The sequence below is a fragment of the Mirounga leonina genome, unplaced genomic scaffold (genome assembly GCF_011800145.1).
Source record: "Mirounga leonina isolate KUSES-001 unplaced genomic scaffold, KU_Mleo_1.0 Mir_93, whole genome shotgun sequence".
NCBI lineage: Eukaryota > Metazoa > Chordata > Mammalia > Carnivora > Phocidae > Mirounga > Mirounga leonina.
Genome location: NW_023270854.1, coordinates 53,707,355 through 53,727,896, shown reverse-complemented (window position 1 = coordinate 53,727,896; position 20,542 = coordinate 53,707,355). Strand labels below are relative to the sequence as shown.

General features: G+C 38.0%; 1 pseudogene; it reads left to right on the top strand.

Annotated features, from left to right (window-relative positions):
- Positions 1–14,667: 14,667 nt before the first annotated feature.
- On the top strand, positions 14,668–14,755 carry LOC118004790 (annotated as a pseudogene).
- Positions 14,756–20,542: the final 5,787 nt, after the last annotated feature.

Here is a 20,542-nt window from a genome sequence, read left to right as displayed (position 1 = left end):
AATTTTATCCTTAATTTTGTGAATGTGGTGTATCGAATTGATTGATTTGTGGATGTTAAATCATCCTTGCATCCCTGGAATAAATCTCACTTGATCAAGGTGCATAATCCTTTTAATGTATTGTTCAGTTTGGTTTGGCAATATTTTGTGTGATTTTTGTATCTATATTCATTAGGGATATTGGTCTATAATTTCATTTTCTTGTGTGTCCTTCTCTTGTTCTGTAATGCTGACCTCATAAAATGAGTTTGGAAATGTTCCTTCCTCTTCTATATCTTGGAAGAATTTGAGAAAGATGGGTACTAATTCTTCTTTGAAAGTTTGGTAGAATTAACCAGTGGTTCAGTCTTGTGCTGGACTTTTGTTTGTTGGGAGGTTTTTGGTGACTGATTTGATCTCTTTACTAGTAATTGGTCTATTCAGAATTTCTATTTCTTTGTTTTTGTCTAGAGAGGTTATATGTTTCTAGGCACTTGCCATTTCTTCTAGGTTGTCTAATTTATTGATTTATAATTGTTCATAATACTGTTTTATGATCCTTTCTATTTCTGTGGTATTAATTGTAACATCTCTTTTATTCTGACTTTATTGATATGATTTTTTTGTTGTTGTTGTTGTTCTTGGTGAGTCTATCTGGCTTGTCAATTTTATCTTTTCAAAGAGCCAGCTCTTAATTTTATTTATATTTTTTATCTTTTTAATCTACTTCACTTATTTCTGCTCTGATCTTTGTTATTTTATTCCTTCTACTAACTTCGGGCTTCATTTGTTTTTTTCCCTAGTTCCTTAAGGTGTAAAATTATGTTGTTTACTTGAGATTTTTCTCATTTCTTGAGGTAGGCATTTATTGCCAATAACTTTCTCTGAAAACTGCTTTTGCTGCATCCCATAAATGTTGGTATGTTGTATTTCCATTTTCATTTGTATTAAGGGTTTTTTTGTCTGTTGATTTCTTTGTTGACCCAGTAATTTTTCATTAGCATGATGTTTGTTGTCCACATATTTTTGAATTTTTCAGTTTTCTTCATGTAATTCATTTTTGGTCTTATATCATTGTGGTCAGAAAAGATGGTTGATATGATTTCAGTTTTCTTAAATTGATTAAGACCTGTATTGTGGCCCAACATATGATCTATCTTAGAGAATGTTCCATATGCCCTTGAGAAGAATGTGTGTTCTGCTCCTTTTGGATGAAATGCTCTGTATATGTCTGTTAAGTCCATTTGGACTGATGTTTCAAATGCCATTTGATGTTTCTTTACTGCTTTTCTGTCTGAATGATCTAGCCATTGATGTGAGTAATGATTTTTGGCTTCTCAAAAATCCCAGCATGAAATGAAATTTACCCTAAATGTTTCAACAAAGAAACTTTACTTAAAGTACCACTTTCAGAGGTTTATCCAGAGTAAAGGGATGATGAAACACATAGAAACTAGCCAGAACAAAGCCATTACCTTACGCCAAAAGAACTGGAACTGGTGTAGAGGCTGCCTGGTGGGAGCTGAAGGAAGGCAGCCACTAGCAAATACATAGCACCAAACAGAGAGAGAATTGGGGGGAAAATCCATTATCTCTCTCTAGGATTTCTATCTTTTGTTCCCTGCTGCCTCTCATTGGCATATTTCAACCAAAAGCTAGCCGACAAAGGAACTCTGAAAACACAATCTACAGTAATTTACCTCCAGACACAGAGAAAAGTGTCCAAATGGAAAAGAGAATTCTCATAGTGTTCTGTTTTTATCCACAGGTCACTAGCATACCAAATTTAAGAGTATGGACTGACAGAGTTTAAAGTATATTAAAGGTCACCTAGCTCCTCTCCATCATTTTAATAGATGAGGAAAGTAAGATCCAGAAGGGTAAAGTTATTTGCTTTTACAAACAGTATTATATTTCACCTTTGCTCAGGTTTCCTTTTGGTGATGTATACGAAAGATAGAAGAAGTGTATGACAGTATCTCGGTTAACAGATTTGTACATATAAATGTGTGTGTGCATGTGAGAGTGTGTAAGGCTTCTGTTTGTCACTGAAAAGCATTACAGAATTTTCTTTAAGAGCCATTTCTAGGTCATAAAAACTCAGACACATGCAACTATCCATTGCCTGAAGAGAGATTTTATTGACATTCCTTAAGTTAAGTTCAGAACCCAAGATCCTTTCCGTCCTGTCTCCAGGGATCAAAGGTCTTTCTCCTTTTATATCCTTTCCTGTATATAAACAGAGGGAAGAAATTGTTCTCCATCCCTCATGTACAAAGAGTAACTTGTCACTTGTATAGAAGATTTCTATCAATTCTCATCACATTACCTTTGATCAAAATTGTATGTGTGTTACTTGTAGGTTTTTTGTAGGCTTAGAAAAACAAACAAAACTCTAGTTGACAAAGTTCTTTCAATTCCTTGTTTGCACAGATAATGAATGATGTTGAATTTCACCAAATTATTTTTCTTTAATAATAATAAATTATTATTTATTTAGATGATCATATGGTGAGGGTTTTTAAAATTTTTTTATCTGTTAATTTAGAGAATTACGTTGATTGGCTTTTCAAATGTCAACCTAACTTTTCATTCCTAGGATAACTCTGTCTGTTCATAATTTGCTATCCCTTACATATTGCTTGTTCTGACATACTAATATCTCATTAAGGATTTTTGTGTCTATATTCATGAGACATGTTCACCTGTAATTTTATTTTCTTGTAATATATTCTTTTAGTGCTAATATCTAGATAATACTGACCTTGTACAATGTTCTGGTAGCTAATTTTTTCATTTTATATTTTCTTTTTTTTAAGATTTTATTTATTTATTTATTTATTTATTTATTTATTTATTTATTTATTTGACGGGGAGAGAGATAGAGAGAGAGCACAAGTAGGTAGAGAGGCAGGCAGAGGGAGAGGAAGAAGCAGGCCCCCACTGAGCAGAGAGCCTGATTGATGCAGGGCTCAATCCGAGGACCCTGGTATCATGACCTGAGCCAAAAAGGCAGCCGCTTAACCAAATGAGCCACCCGGGTGCCCCTCATTTTATATTTTCTAAGAGATTTTATGTAACATCAGCTTTATGTATTTCTTTAATAATTGGTAGAATTCATAAGTGAAGACATTTAAGCCTGCATTTTTGTTTTTTTTTCATTTGTTGTTTTCTGCTAGGAAGATATAAAGTATGATTTTGTTTTTCAAAATATTCAATCATTTCAGTCTTTGTATATTCATCCAGACTTGATTTGCAGCCCACTGTATAGTCCATTTCTGTACACATTCCAAAGGCATTTAAAAAGAATGTACATCCTGTCATTCTTGGGCATTTTGTTGTATAAATTTCAATTAAATGACATCAGTTGATTGTGCTATTCAAATTTTGTATATCCTTACTGATTTTTCAACTACTTGTTCTATCAATTACCAAGAGAAGAATGTTGAATTTTCCAACTGTAATTGTGGTAAACTCCTTCTTGAGTACCTTTGAGTGTTTTTGTACTTAAATACTTTTATCCAGCTTTTATATGTGTTATAAATGTGTGTAGGTGAATAAGACATGTTACTTTGCTATTATCAGAATTAGAACTCCTGTATAGATCATTTTTAGTATTTTTTAAGGAAGATAGTCACTATTACTTGTGTTTAGCAGAGATTAGCAAAAGGTATCGATTCCCCAAAAAAGGCAAAGCAGAAATCCATTACAGTGAAGTAAGTGGCTTGAAGTAGAATCGATAACTAGATGGTGTTTGGGTTAGGTACTACAGAGAAGTAAGGGGTAACAATTTTGTTGATGGCCTTGAGATCTAGGAAAAACCTGAGATCTTCATCCATTTGGCTTGTATAATGGTGAGATAGAAGTGTTACTGAGCTACTGCGGGGTCTGAGAAGACCTTTGCATAGAAGTCCTTCGAATATAGGTTTGAGCCCTTCCTTTGCTTTTGGCTTCAAAGGATATTGGGAAAGTTTAGGTACCAGTAGGATCTATGTGAACTTTATTAGGCTCTTATCAAATTATTTTCCCAATGTCATTGGAGTTTTAGCCCACAGAGTGTCAAGTATGGTACCAAGATCTGAATCTGCATCAAATATAACAAAAAAGGAAAAAAAATATACATCCAGGGCAGATACAATTTGATTTTGATTATAGGAGTGCTTTGGAACCACAAGGAATAGTTTCTGTGCTGTGCATTTGTACAATCCTATTTGCAAACTAAATCCTTATTAAATTTGCAAGAGTGCTATCATAGAGCAGGAAGAAATATTTTTAGTTAAGTGTCCAAGGGTTACAGTTAAGGGTTAGGAGATAGGGAAAATATGTGGGTTATTTGAAATACCTATCATTGTTGCTGTGTTTTCTTTGAGAAGAATTCAGAGATTGAGCAGTTAGCAGTGTTTAATGTAGAAAGGATATTGCTTGTATCTGTCAGGAATTGATGAAGGTAACTATCTATATTTAGAATTAACTTCCCTTAAGTGTTTAAGTGTAAGGCAGAATATTGGGTACATTTTCCTTCCTAAGAGCACCATCATTGATCTGAATTGTGGGATATTTCTATGTCTTGGTTTCTCTTTTGTAAAAAAATGTAATATTTTTTTCCAGTGCAATATTTACACATGTTCTTGTCAAAAGGTGGTAAATTGGGAAATTGGTCACATAACTGTTTGGTCTGCAAGGTCATAAGTCTATTTGGGGTCCTGTCTAATTTTGTCAAAAAGCTCTTTTAAAATGCTGTACTGGATGTTGTAACTCAGGTTAAGACCCTGTCTCTCATTTCAATTTCTGTTTTTGAATTAGGTCTCCCATTTCAGGTTTAACTCCATTGACAAAATGGGATGAAAGAATTGCCATTACATTGGCACCTTCTTTAACTTTCAAATGTTAGAAAGTATTGCCTAGGGGCACCTGGGCTGTTCAGTGGGTTGAGCGTCAGACTCTTGATTTTGGCTCAGATCATGATCTCAGGGTCCTGGGATTCAGCCCCGTGTAGGGCTCCATGCTCAGCAGGGAGTCGGCTTGAGGATTTCTCTCCCTCTCCCTCTGCCCCACTCCCGGCTCCTGCATGCATTCTCTCTCTCAAATAAATTAATTAATTAAAAAAGGGAAAGTATTGCCTGGTCTGTTATAAAAATCTCTTATCATTTTATCTTTTCTCCATTTGCAGAGAAAATTATGATACAACTGATTTGTATTCAAAATGTTTTGGGTGTAGTTTAGGAGATTTTGTTCTACTTTTCAGGCCCCTTTTTAACTCTTGGGTATATTCTGGAAAGAAATATCACCCCACACTTGTCAGAATGGCTGAAATCAAAAACACAAGAAACAACGTGTTAACAAGGATGTGGAGAAAAAGGAACCCTCGTGCACTGTTGATGGGAATGCAAACTGGTGCAGCCACTGTGGAAGACAGTGTGGAGGTTCTTCAACAAATTAAAAATAAAATTATGTTATGATCCAGTAATCAAACTACTGGGTATTTACCCAAAGAATATGAAAATACTAATTCAAAAGGATATATGCCCTCCTGTTTTTGTAGCAGCATTATTTACAATAGCCAAATTATGGAAACAGGTCGAGTGTCTATCAATTGATGAATAGATAAAGAATATGTGACATATATACACAATGGCATATTACTCAACCATAAAAAAGAATGAAATCTTGCCATTTACAACAACATGGATGGAGCTAGAGAGAACACTATTAAGCAAAATAAGCCAGTCAGAGAAAAACAAATACCATATGATTTCACTCATATTGGAATTTAAGAAACAAAACAAATGAACAAAGGGACAAAAAAAAAGAGGTAAACCAAGAAACAGACTCTTAACTATAGAGAAAAACAGATGGTTACCAGAGGGGAGGTGGGTGGTGGGGGATGAGTGAAGTAGGTGAAGAGGATTAAGAGTACACTTATCTTGATGAGTATTGAGTAATAAATGGAATTGTTGGATCACTATATTACACCCCTGAAACTAATATAACACTGGAATTAAAAGAAAAGAAAGGATCCTGTAGGTCCTTTTCCAGGTGAATCTAATCAGCTTTTGTCATACAGCATTTGATATGAGGTTCCAACCAACATGTGTACAAGTTAATATAGGTCAGGTAACCCAAGGCTACCCAGAAGGATTCTAAATTCTATGAATACAGGCACAGTGTTTTATGTGCTTTATTATGTTTTGTGGATACTGGTTTTTTTTGGGGGGAGGGTTGGTTTTTTTTTTTACAAATTCACAGTTTGTGGCAACCCTGTATTGAGCAAATCTATTGGTGCTATTTTTCCAACAGCATTTGCTCACTTTGTATCTCTGTGTCACATTTTGGTAATTCTCACATTTAAAATTTTTCATTATTATTATATTTGTTATGGTGATCTATGATTAGTTCTTATGACTCACTGAAAGTTTCTCTGGTAGTTAGCTTTTTTAGCAATTAAGTATTTTTGAATTAAGGCATGTACATTGTTTTTCCAACATAATGCTATCGCACAATTAATAGACTACAGTATAGTGTAAACATAATTTTTATAGGTACTGGGAAACCAAAAAATTCATTTGACTCACAGTCAATGCCATGGGCACTGTTATTGCAATGGCCTGGAACTGAACCCGCAGTAACTCCAAGGTTTACATAGCTGCTGGTCTTGTCTTGGTTTAGGGAAATCCTTATTGATAGTTCTTGTTTCAGCTGGAGCCCAAGGTTTAAATTACAGTTGCCTGCATACCTGGCTCATGGGAGGAATAAATCCTTGGAGGCAACCGGTATTTGAGGGTATTAGAGTTTTAGGGGAAAGATAGCAGCTCTGGAAGCTCTGGGAAGAACATAGAGGAGGTACAAGAAGAGAGAGATCAGATGGATTAGGGTTAGAGGGACAATTGGATGTAGGGAGACCACAGGACGACAGAAGGGAGAATATTCAGTAGGAAAATAAGTCTAGTTTGCTCTTGCTTCAGTTTGTCAGCTGGCTCATTTGCTTTGGCCAAAGAATCTTTAATTGAGACAAGGTTTGCCTCAGAATTTCCTTTGGAGTCTGCGTATCAGTCATAAGATGCTGCCCATTGAACTTCTGAAATCTTACTCCTTTTTATTTCTAAGGTACCTCTCAAATGACCAATTTTGTTCAAATCAAACATTTCCCAGAGTGGTCATTGTAGACTCAAGTCATCCCTCATGAAGTTATGCCATTTGGAAAGATATGCACAAGAATTTATATTTTAAGAATTTATAATATAAAATTATATTGTAAGGAGAGTACACAGAAAAGGCAGGGGTTTTTACACGTAGGGGAGAGGATTTAGACTGAGACACCTTACGAGAGTCAGCCATGGGAAGTAGGAATGTAATGCTTGTAATGCTTGCTCACTCCCAGTTTCGGGGCCCCAACCTAATGGCTGGCTGCTTGTGAGCACAGACCTGACTACTGGTACCTGCCCTACCCTGCTGTCCTGCCGCACTCCACCCCGCAGAAGGAAAACCAGAGAGAATGTTCTCTTTGGATCCAAGTCAAGCTCACAGGAGCAAAAAGAAAAAAAAAAAATGATAGGGGAAAGAGCCTCAAATGGTTTTATTAATGACCCACAGCAAAGTTTGTCCAAGTGAACATGGAGTGAGAACTACACAATCACCAGTCTGTGGGGCTGGCTAGACCAATAGGTTTATAGGGTCTCTGCCTGCATTCTGCCTTGTGATTCTCCTTCTTATAAGGAACAATGCTTTTAAACGGCCCAACCCAGAATAGGGGCACAAAAGAGCAAAAACAGAATGAAAAGGAGCGGCCTCGTTCCACCTAGGATCCCAACAAATGAGAATCAATAATAAAGCCTCATTACCAAACTGAGGATAAAGAGCCAAGGATCTCGAGGCAAAGCTAGTGGGGACGATACCCGGTGCTGGCTTACTACTTTGGCAAGAACTCCACAAGCTGCCGGCAGCAAATGACAAGGAAAAATTCTGTGGACACCGCACCTGGTCAAACACTGGGGTTCGCTGCAGAGGACAGAGCATACGGTTTTGGTGACACCTTCAGGAAACTCTGGAAATAAGCAAAGACCATCCCTACTGGAACAAATGTTGACTATTTATCTAGGACTTGCTGTAGAAAGAAAGTTGGCCACTGTCACTGGTGTTTGGCAGAGACTCAAAGACAGGCAGAAGAGTGGGGGAGTGTTATAGTGGGGAAAAAAGGAAGGCTCAGGTGTGCCCTGGGTGGAGGGTATTGGCTGGGGAAGCTGGAGGTAGGCATACTAGAGCCTGTTCTGAAATTGGTTTGGGGTGTATATTTGCCTTTCTCTGGTTGCTTCTGAGTGGAAGCAAGGGCACATACTAGGGAAGCCAGCTGTCTGATAAACTCTGATTGTCTGGGCCTATTGCTGCCGAGGTTGTGGGTCCAAGTTCTGTTGATCTACATGGTCTGGCCATGGTCTATTTGCACATTTAGTCCTTTTATGTTTCTTATGCTACTGAGGTACATTTTCAGTGTCATGATTATTTATTTGGGTCATTTCTCTTTTCTTTTTGTTAAGTCTGGCCAGGGGTTTATTGATCTTATTAATTCTTTCAAAGAATCACCTCCTAGTGTCGTTGATCTGTTCTGCTGTTCTTTTGGTTTCTATTTCATTGATTTCTGCTCTGATCTTTATTATTTTTCTTCTCCTGCTGGGTTTAGGCTTTATTTGCTATTCTTTCTCCAGCTCCTTTAGGTGTAGGGTTAGGTTGTGTACTTGAGACCTTTCTTGTTTCTTGAGAAAGGCTTGTATTGCTATATACTTTCCTCTTAGGACTGCCTTTGCTGCATCCCAAAGATTTTGAACAGTTGTGTTTTCATTTTGTTTCCATGAATTTTTTTAATTCTTCTTTAATTTCCTGGTTGACTCAGTGTCATGATTAAAGAGAGGACCACAACGACAAACTTATTGCTTTACATAGATAACAAATTAGGTAAACTATTTTAGCTAAAAGTTAAAAAAAAAAAGTAATTTAAAAAATTAATATGGTAAAATAAATCCAAACAAATAGTCAGAAAATAATAATCTCAAAGAAGTTCTTAAAGGAAAATCCACTTTTATTTCCCCAAAATATCCTAGGACATCTCAATGTCACTGCCATTTCTCCCCGAGGCTGTTTTAGAATGAATAAGCATTTTTTTTTTTTAACCTGGTGTGAACTAAACCTCTTTACAGAGAGGAGAGTGACCTATTTTATTTTTTTTATATATTTTTAAAGATTTTATTTATTTATTCATGAGAGACAGAGACAAAGAGAGATAGAGAGAGGCAGAGAGAGAAGCAGACTCCCTGATGAGCAGGGAGCCTGATGTGGGACTCGATCCTAGGACCCTGAGATCACAACCTGAGCCGAAGGCAGATGCTTAATGACTGAGCCACCCAGGTGCCCAGGATGACCTATTTTAGACTTTTGCACCCCTGACAAGTGTTGTGCTGTGTCACTAAGAAGCAAGGAAACTTAGAAGGCTCAACCTAGAAGAAACCTTTGGAATATTCACCGCCTCCCAGCAGCAGGTAAATGGAATTTTACACTGTATGAGATCTTAGCACCCTCAGTACTCTGGCTGACAATGTGTAGCCTCTTAAGCTCCATGCCAAAAGAAGCTTGCCTACCAGAGTGGCAATGCACTGAGGAACATGCTGTACGACTTTAGCCGTTACTTCCAGCAATGTCTGACCTCCTTCCTCCACCTCTTGGGGGAGTCTTTCACACACACCTCCTCCAACACCTCCATTTTCATGTAAATTTCTTGAGGATAATGCAAATCAAGATTTCTCCTGGAGCTTGACAAAGAAAAAGATAGTTCACCTCATCTGGCTCAGATCCTACAACGAGTGACTGGTTTTAGATTCAGATTTTTGTGCCTTTGATTTATTTAGAATCCACTTCATCTTAAAAAAAGTTTTCTCACGTTAAAGTACATTTTAAGCATGAAATGAGCACAAAGCATTATTAGTTTTTTAATCATTTGAGTTTTACATTTGACTTTGAAAGACGTTTCTTACCAAAGAGATATAGGTGATTGAAACCGAAAAAGAGCAATTTGATGTTCATATCATTTTCACATATGAATATACACCTTTAAAAGTCCCTAACTCCATACAATTGGAAATGCAGTCAGCTCTTCACCAGCGGGAGACATACCAAAGGTGCATAGGTTATTATTGTGGGCCAAGACCTCTATGTCTTATGCACGTGTCATGTAGCTTCTAATGATCTGGTCGCATGTGTTAAATGAAAAGTTTCATCATTGCAAATTATTCACTATATAATGGTTATAGGAAAAGATCAGTTTAATAAAAAAGTTTAAAACTCCACTTAATTTATTCATGACATAACATGATCTTTAGTATTGGCTTTAAAATACTGCAGTGAAGAAAATGAGGGAAGAGATGAAAAGAGATTAGCAAAATGTTGATGATTGTTGAATTGAGTAATAAAGTGTTCATTATATGATTTTTTTTTTTTACTTTTGGGTGTGTTTAACATTTTTCACAATATAGGTTAAAAAATACCTCCCATACTGGGAAAGGGGAGTATGGAAAACAACAAACAGGGTCACTCGTCCGTCTGATACGTCATTACACAAAATTAGCACAGACTTCTGACCTGCAAAGGATGGAAACTCCATCTTTTGACTAAGTATCTGGCTCTTTTTTGTTCTGAACTCTGGTGGGATCTCTTGTTCATTACCCTGTTTGGTCACCTGAGATGAATAATCCAGAAGATGTTTCTTTTGGTGGTTGTATTTTTGGTGACCCATTTTCTGTTGACATGGGTCCAGAGTCAAGGCGTTTCAGGGACTTAGCAGAAACAAAGCATTGTTGGCCAACCTTGGAGTCTCCTGGGCAATGTGATTCCAGTGTAAATTAAGTAGACTTTGATCTGCTTCTACTTTTGTACTGCATGGGCTAATAATAAGGTAAGACATCTTGTCGGGTGGTTCATTGTCTTTGAGTCTAGAACCCAATCCAGGAAGAGTTCATTGGCTTCTCTCTCAAACTCTGCCTCAGGAAGTTCAGAAGAATAGTCTGGAGTGAGAAGGCAAAATTAATCTGCTTCTTGCCCCAGCACATATTAATATTTCCCCAGTTGTCCCAAAATGTCTTTTATAGTTGTCCTCTGCTCCTCCCAATATGAAGGGACAAGTTTTCTTTGTTGGATAAGTTTTGCTATGAAAATGATGTCATCTGAACCATGCAGCAGCATGTGTAGGATGTGACATAGTTGATGTAGATTCTTGTGCAAGCTCCGGGTCTTTTTGTAGCCTGCTAACAAATGGTTATGCAGACCAGCAGCAGTCTGCAACCCATGCTCTCTGGAGGTCTGTTGTAGTACCTCCCCCATTTTAGATTTGGTTAATCGTTTCCACTTGGTGCCTTTTAACTTCTTTCTCCTGTATTTCCTGTAAACTACAAATTGAATGTAAAGCAGCCCTCTCCTATACAAGTGTAATGCGAGCCCCAAATGAGAGCCACATTTGTGATCTTAAATTTTCTAGTGGACACATGAAATACATAAAAAGGAAGAAGTGGAATTAATTTTAATAGTATATTTTATATTTAACTTAATAGAGTCAAAATCTAATCATTTTAACATGTAATTGATATAATAATTATTATTGAGCAATTTTGCTTTTTATTGTTATTCTAAGTCTTTGAAATCTGGTGTGTATTTTATGCTTATAACCACATCTCAGTTTGAACTAGTCACATTGAAGTGCACAGGTATAAGGTCTTGACTGCATTCAGAATGAATATTTTCAGAAAAAATTACTCATAGCTGGTGATGAGTATCTCACATCACATTATATTAGATGGCACATAATGTCAGCTTACCCCATCATCTAAGTTAATAGGAGATATTGGTTTCTTATCAAAGAACTGCTTGTTGTCTAACGAACCTTTTAAGTAAGATGGAATCCCATGTGCCAACTAGAAATACAGCAATGGAAAACGTCTTAATTGGTTATAACAGACCAGTGGAGAAAGAGCAAAAATCGAAGAGGATTCTTAGATGACATAGATTCCTCTATAGGCATTAGAAAGTTTGAGAAATTTTATTTATTTTTTTAAGGATTGATTTAATTATTTGAAGGAGAGAGCAAGGGAGGGGGGAGAGGCAGGGAGAGAGAAAGAAGCAGACTCCCTGGTGAGTGGGGAGCCTGATGCAGGGTTCAATCCCATGACCCTGAGATCATGACCTGAGCCAAAATCAAAAGTGGGATGTTTAACCTACTGAACCACCCAAGCGCCCCAAGTTTGAGCAATTTTAAAATCTGATGATATGGGATGGAGTTGTTCAAACATTCATGTCCCACGATGGTCTCATTAACTGTGTCTGTTGTACATACTTAATGTAAAATAATCAGATGCTATGCAGGAGACAATAGGGCCCACCCTAACAATGTTGTCAGGGTGCAAAGTTCCAGCAAGAACTGATGCTAATTCTTTTAGTCTTACATATAAAGACTGTAGCAGTTTCCTAAGTATCTGCATAAGAAAAAAAACTAAAACCAAAACTTGTAACTTAAGAGCTTTAAAGATTATTCCAATAAAACTGGTGGATGAGTTACACATTGCCTTTAAAAAAATATATTGGACTACATTTTCTTTCAATGTATGCATTTATTGTTTAATGATATAAAACGTGTTCAGTAGCAATTTGACTGATAAATTCTGTATGAGACATTTATCACAGGGACAAGTTAGAGGTAACTTAGTTCTGGCAAAAGTTGCTTCCCTGTGGACTTGGCAAGGGACCAAGTGGAATCGAGTACTTCCCATTTCTTGAGACTGTTCTGACCAGGACTGGCTTATTGGCCTCCATCTGGGGCTGCCTTTTTTCTGGGTGTTCATGCCCTTGGGTAGAACATGCCAGACTTCATCATCAGGGCCTCTGACCAGCTAGCTGTCTTTCCTCAACAAAAGAGGAAGGGAGACTAAGAAAAGGCAACTCCAAGAGAAGGAGGGCTCGGTGCAAAGCTAGGGCACCAGGGTCCTATCTCATTTCTCCTGGTGCTCCAGAGATCAGGCCATATTTGTGGGCCCTGAAAAAAGGCACTAAATAAGTTTCCCCTTAAAAAAATTAATGTATTTATTGGATTTACATAGGCCCACTCCTCCAAAGAGTTCAATATTCAAAATTGATTAGGCTTTGGAGCTGGTCAAGCTCTCTGCGCTCCAAGGGCTGATGAAGATTTTAGCAAGAGCTCAAAAGTAAAAAGTGAGGAGCTGCCAACCGTCTCTGTTGAGTTCCCTATCCATCAAGTGGGGATTGAAACAATCTTGTTAAAACATTTTAAATTCTTAGGCTGCAATTGCATACCTAATCAGAAAATATCGTTTTGCCTACTTCCCAGTGTTTTGAGGATAGCTTCAGGACAATGACATAAATCACCACCAAAGGGTTGAGGAAATGAAATCTGTGCTTGGAGGAGTGTGTGATTCTGGTTTACAGCTTCTGCTGGAAGAAAGCCTTACAGTGCCCCCACTGAAGATCATTTTTCATTTTTCCCAGCATAGAGCATCTGCTGCTAAGGCAAATGAAAACCAGTTGGAACCAAAAAAAACAGAGATTGGGTTTTAATAATCCTGTATCATAAATGAGCTTCTCACTGTGTGAACATCGCTCTGAGCAATTTGGTACACCATTTTTATATCCTCTAAATTAGCATAGTGCTTTCCTTCGGAGGGCTAGAATGCTTCGTGTGTATAACCTGGATTTATGTTACGAAACAGAGGGAACAGAGTTGTCACAGAATGGGAGTGGGACAAAGCTCTTAACCCCTTGCTTCTGTTTCGGTTAGCAGTGTGTAGCTCCCAGGGGGGCAGCGCGGTGCAGGGAGTGAGGAGTGGCTTTGATTCTGAAGGCCCAGCTGACTCTTAACTCAGCCCGTGTGGATGTGCAGATGGGCCGAGACAGAACAAAGATAAGCCTCCGTGAGTGAGAGTTTCACCTTCTGTAAAACAAGGGCAAGAATACCTTTCTCTGTAGAGATGTAAGAGGGAACAAATGAAGTAGTTGCCATTTATTTCCCTGGACTCAGTCCCCTTCCATGGCACTGGTTCTACAGCACCTGGTTTGAAGTCGGTCCTATAGCCTGATTTCTCAATGCCTGCGTCCCACCAAGGAGACCCCCCGGAGAGGGCCTGAGAGCCCACATTTTGGTGCCTCTGTTAACTCATACATTCACGCTCTGGAATCAAGGCTCGGTTCCCTGGACTGCCTGGAGATCCTTCTGTGTTTGCTAATCAGTTCTTTTCTTTCTCTGCTCACACTATTTTTTTTTTTAAGATTTTATTTATTTATTTGAGAGAGAGAGAGAGTGAGAGAGAGAGCCCAAGAGGAGGTAGGGTCAGAGGGAGAAGCAGACTCCCTGCCGAGCAGGGAGCCCGATGCGGGACTCAATCCCAGGACTCCAGGATCATGACCTGAGCTCAACCAACTGAGCCACCCAGGCACCCCACACTATTTTTTTTTAATCTAATTTTTCTTCAAACCCAGTATGCTCTGCCTTAATCTCTATTCTCAACAAACGACTTTGACTTTTGCTGTACTGAGAGAAGAAAAAAACAGGCAGAGAACAATATCCTGAGAATTCTCACAATTTCCCATAGCTCTGCACTTAACTTTATCAGCATTCCTGGTTCCGCCTTCTTTGTTCTCAGTGATGTGCTCGCTTTGGCAGCTCATATACTAAAACTGGAACACAACAGAGAAGATTAGCATGGCCTTAGCGCAAGGATGACACGCAAATTTGTTCTCACTGTGGCACAGTGAGCCCCCTGCCCCCCTTCGAGGCTTATCTTCCCTTTTTTCTGCTGGATCTCATCCAGTGTCACCTTCTTAGGATCTAGTCTATTAATCATCCACTTTCTTCATTCTATGTTGTTATTTCCCTCTTTAAAGAAATCTTTGCCATGACACCTAATTACATTCAATATTTCCATCTTAAAATAAGAAACCCTTATTGGATCTGGGTTCTAGGTTGACATGGCTGACAGCCTATGTTCTTCCTTTCCCTTTACTGCCAAACTGTTTCCTGCTTCATTTTTACTCATTCTTCAAGCCACTGTAATCAGACTACCACTCTCATCTTCATGGAAACTAGTTTTGTCAAGGTCATCTATCATTATTCTGTTTCAGTGCCTAATGGTCACTTCCAAGTCTTTATCCTGTTCGACTTCTCTGAAATATTTGTATTCATAAGCCCTCCTCCTATTTAAAATATTCTTTTGTCATCTTTTGAGATTTCACATTCTCTTTGATTTTCCTTCCACCTCTTTGCCTACCCAGTCTCAGCATTCTTTGCAGGTTGCTCTTCCTATAATGTGGTATTCCCCAGGTTTCTACCCTGGGATTTTCTCAGTTCGTCCTCTTGGGGGATTGCAATAATTTCCAAGGTTTCATTTGGGAATAGTGAAGCCCAGCTTCACTCTGAATCCTAAGCTTCCACAGACCTCTGTCCAGTAGATAACTTCCCTTAAATGTCTCCTCAGCCTTAAGAGCAAGGTGTGTTTCCATATAAAGTTCTCAACTTCTCCCAAATAGTTCCGCCCCCATTTATTCTATCCCAGGGAGGGGGCCCACATCTTAGTTGCTGAAAAAAAAAAAACAAAAAAAACAAAACTGGGTGTTGTCTTAGGACCTTCCCTTCCCCCCAGATATGCACTATCAACATATTTAAAGCCAACATCGGAGCCCTAGAGCTTTCATCTATCACCAACTCTGCCCATCATCTCACTGAGATTGCTCCATACCTGCCTCTGACTAGCTCTTTGTGCCTCAGGCCTGGCCACTCTCCATCCCCCTTTTGGCACCCACAGCAGTATTTCTACAACCCAAACACAAACCTGACATTTCACTCCCCTGATGGAAACTCTATTCCATAATGCTTTATTGATATACACAAGGTACTTCACAATCCTGCTTCTATTTCACTTTGTGGATTAATAATTTTTATTCCCCCATCCTGAAGTTCTGTGATTCAGATAAACTGAAGAATGGAATGCCCCATAAATTCTCATGCTACCAGCACATACTTCTGCATATTCATTTTCTTCCTCCAGGAGCACCTTTTCCTTCTCCCTCCTGAATTCATCTCACTAACTCTTACCCACCAGATGTCAACTTCCAGCTCACCTCCTCTAGGAAGATTTCATTGTTCCTTTCCCTCTCTTTCCCATTGACTAGCTGTCCCCCATGTAGGCACTATAGTTTTTGCTATAAACTTGGTATTCAGTAATTAATTGGTGCTGCTGCTTCTCCCTCTTCTTCCTCTTCCCCTTCTTCTTCTTCTCTCCTCCTCCTCCTCCTTCTTCTTCCTTCTTTCTACTACTACTACTATTAGCAGACTTAGACCTAAAGCTTTTGGATTCCAAGTTCAGTATTATTTTTATAAAGGACTATATCATTGCTGTGTTTACCTGTCCACTTATCATGAAAAGCCATGATTGCTATGAATGATAATTATGAGCTTTAAGAGGTCCCAAATCATTTGGCAGGCTCTTTGATTCCTCAGGTGTTAGGCATTAATCTTAGTTCTACAGGGAGAGAGCAAAGACATTGCCTCTGCAAGGTGAACGTCAATATCTATCTTCACTGTTGTTCTATGGAGACTGAAGATGTGTGGCCATACAGCCTTTAAGAGTAGTACTGGTGTAATAATCTAGAAGATCCCCATGAATGGAGGAAATTCCTCTTTGGTGATTGCAAGGGATGCTAATGAAGGGGAAGGGGAAAGCAAATGCTAAGTCAGAGACCACCCAACCTCAAATCCTACAAACTAGCATCAGTACTCTGGCTCCTTCTAAGACTTAATAGTCACAAAAATTAAGATTTTAACAAAATATGTCCTGTGATTGGCTCACATGTTCAGGTGACCTTGATTTATATGGAATGTTTTTATTCTCTCTATGTTTAAGGTCAAATGCTTATGGATTCTAATTTGTACCTAAAAAATTTGTATCTCTTGCTTGTGAGAAGAATGTGAAACTCTTCATTTGATTAACACTACATAATATACTTTTCAAGTTGTCAGGACTATAAACATTCAAATGAGAAAAGTCATTGTGTTTTAGTAGCATGTACACCCTTTGGTCTGGATAATGAGCACAAATATAAAAGCCTAATTATCACTGCTGTTTTACACTCCATGGAGTGTTGACAACGTGTGAGACACCTTATAGAGTACAGGAAAAATACAGTGTCTGACCTGATTGAAGATTGGTAGTCCTTTAAGAGAATTGATTTTTAATTGATCACCAAATATGCCATTATATTTGCTAAAAATTGTTTTAAAGAATAATTCTTGTCATTATTTTTACTGTTATTGATAGCTATTAATAGGTATGATAGATTGCATGATGTCAGGTTAGTCTTAAGTGTTAGACATATAAAAACAAAGATACTATTTATAAAGTGTATTTTAATCATTTATTTTGTAAATTGACATATGTGACCAATTTGATAGGTTAGGAAATACAGTTTTGTGAGCTGCCAAAGCAATGTTTGATCCAGTAATGAGATGCACTTGTGTGTCTGATCCTCTGCTAAGTTCTAATGTTGCAGAGACAACTGGGGCCTGGTCTCTGCCTCACCACTCCTATCATAAGCCATGCAAGTTATGTTACAATAACAGAACCACAGGCAAAGGCAAAGAAAACTCCAAGAGCAGTGTGAGCAGCTGCCTAAGGACAGGTGGTCTTAGTGAAACAGGTGACTTAGGAGGATAAAAAGGTGTTCACTAGGCAGACAGAAAAAGAAGTGGAAGGAAACTAGATAATGAAGAACATCACTAATAAAGTTACTTAGTAATTGATTGTCTAAATTCACTATCACTTTTGATAGTGAAAGGGAGTTATTTGTAATTATGCTGGAACAGTAGCCAATATTGGGTAAAGAAGGGCAAATGATCACTCTACTTATATGCCATCCTAATGTGTTGGAGAACAGCTAAATGGTTCCAAGGTTGTGACATGAATAAATTTTCATTCTTGTTGGCAGTGAGGTAGATAACTAGGAAGAGAGAGAGCACAGACAGAGTGATCACTTAGTTGACTAACACATTCAGTTCTGTAAGTAACAGTGTTAAGAGCCTCATCTGAGGCAGGGACTCCAAGAACAGAAGAGGTAATAGATTTGAAATATTTTTAGAATTCAGAATCAGTAGGACTGGTAACTAGATTTGGAATATTAAGAGGAGGAAATATTTTAGTATAACTGCAGAGTTTCTGGGTTGGATGACTATCTTGATGGTACAATTAATTAATATAAAGATCATAGGAAAGTCAGTAGGAATTGATGGAGGGAGAGCGTACAATCAGTGTTGGAGGCTAAGCTTGATGTGTTTATGGGACACAGTGTGATAGAAATGTCCAGGGCAGATGTTCAGATGAAAAGTTAAGGCTGTGGATGAAAACATGAAATTATCATAGTTCTAAAACTACTTGGCTTCAATTGAATTTTTCTCACTGTCAGTACTTGCTTGAATTCCTGGAAGGACCTCTTTGGCTTTTCAATATTAATTCTCTTAATGTTAATGTGTCTACTAGAAATAAAAGTCTAAAATTCTATTGCATTCCTGTTTTATAGCAAATATCTTCTCTAACGATCTCATTGGAGAATATTTGTTTGCTTGTTTTCATAGCTCTCTTTGAAAATATTTTGCACAGGTTGTTTTCAAAGCACTCACGGATGAAATTTGTAGGCCATGGGTAACCCACTGACAGATATTGCATAATGCCACTTAGCACCATTGTGCTTGAGGGTATGACCCATACCCCACATTCCATTCTATGGCTTCATCTGTCATCGTCACTGAGATACATTTAGGTATAATGAAACCATCCACCTAGAAACACTACCATAAGCTCAAACATACAAATTCTTATTCATTTACTGTTTAAACAGTTAGTTAGGCCCTTAGTGCTTTTAAAGGTAGGAGGGTTCAGGTAGTAGCAGATGCTCTCCCAATGGCTAATCTTAATTACAATGATGATGTTCCTCTTGGTTGAGCTGATGTAAAGTTGCCCTGTACAACTCTTTGAATTTCTGCCTCTGAGCTTGCTATGAACCCATTTTTCCACTTTTTTGTGGGTCATAGACTACCCAAGTTTGTGTGATATGAACCATTATTAGTGGGCAGAATCTTTAAGTAATTTTTAGTTAAGTAATTTAGCTAAGTATTTAATTCTGTAGCAAACTTGATGACGTCACTCTTCCACTTGGACTTTTTCAATGGCTCCCAATGCCTCTAGGATAAAATTTAAACTCTTTGGCATGTTGTATAAGGTCATTTACAATAAGATTTGGGTCTACCTTGGTTGATCGCCACCTTCTCTCACATATTTTTCTGTCTAGTCATATGGGTCTCCACCTGCATTATCCACAAATGGCCCTTTTATCTCTCATTCTGGGTTATGTTTTATTCTTTGTTCCTATTCCTGGTTCCCTCTTATCTCCTCCTCCTGGATAAATCTTACCTGTCCTCCATTATTACTCTTAGGTATCATTTCCTCTGAGAAATATTCTTTGTTTCCCAAACTGAGTTAAGGGACTCTAGTACTTGCTCTTATAGCACTCTGTATTTATTTCTATCCCAGCACCTACCATGCTCTATATTAAATATCTGCGATTAATTTGTCTCCTTGCAGCAGACATTTCCTTGAGGCTGGGAACCATGTTTTCATCTTAATAGCTCCAACATCTCACTCAATACCTGGAACATGGGAGTTGCTCAATAAATGTTTGAGTGCAATGAGTGAGTAAAAGAATAAATATGCTTTCTGTGGCATCCTCTTCCCCAGGTTTCTAGCATTCCCTGTCTCCCTCCCTTCCCTGTCCCTCGGAGCTTTCCTTCCAAGGCTATGGGAAGCCATATTCTTACTCAAGCTCAGAGCAGCTCTGAGCTCTTATGACTCATTTTTCCATGCAGCTGTCTCTGGATTATAGAATATTGTTTTAGGATTTCACTTTCCAGGACTAGCCACAAGTGAAGAACCTTCCTGAGTAATTTTTTCACACCTATAAAGGACCATACTTTCAATCAACAAATAAACAGAAGTGATTTCTAGTACCTTGTTTATGTCTGAGCCATGCTGAGCTTTGTATCTAGCCCCAGGAAAAATATACAGTTGACCCTTAAACAACACAAGTTTGAGCTGTTCAGGTCCACTTATACATGGCTTTTTTTCAATAAATACAGTACTGTAGTGTAAATGTGTTTTCTCTTCCTTATGATTTTCTTAGTAACATTTTCTTTTCTCTAGCTTACTTTATACTAAGAAAACAGTATACAATACATATAACATACAAAATATGTGTTAATGAACAGTTTATGTTATTGGAAAGGTCAACAATAGGCTATTAGTAGTTAAGTTTTGGGGGAGTCAAAAGTTACATGTGGATTTTCAACTCTGTGGGGGGGGTCAGAACTCCCTAAACTTTTTGTTCAAGGGTCAACTATACATGTCCCTTTTCACATATAGGTACTGTTTTATGTTTATATAACACTTTGAGATTCATATCATTTCATTTTATTTTAGTT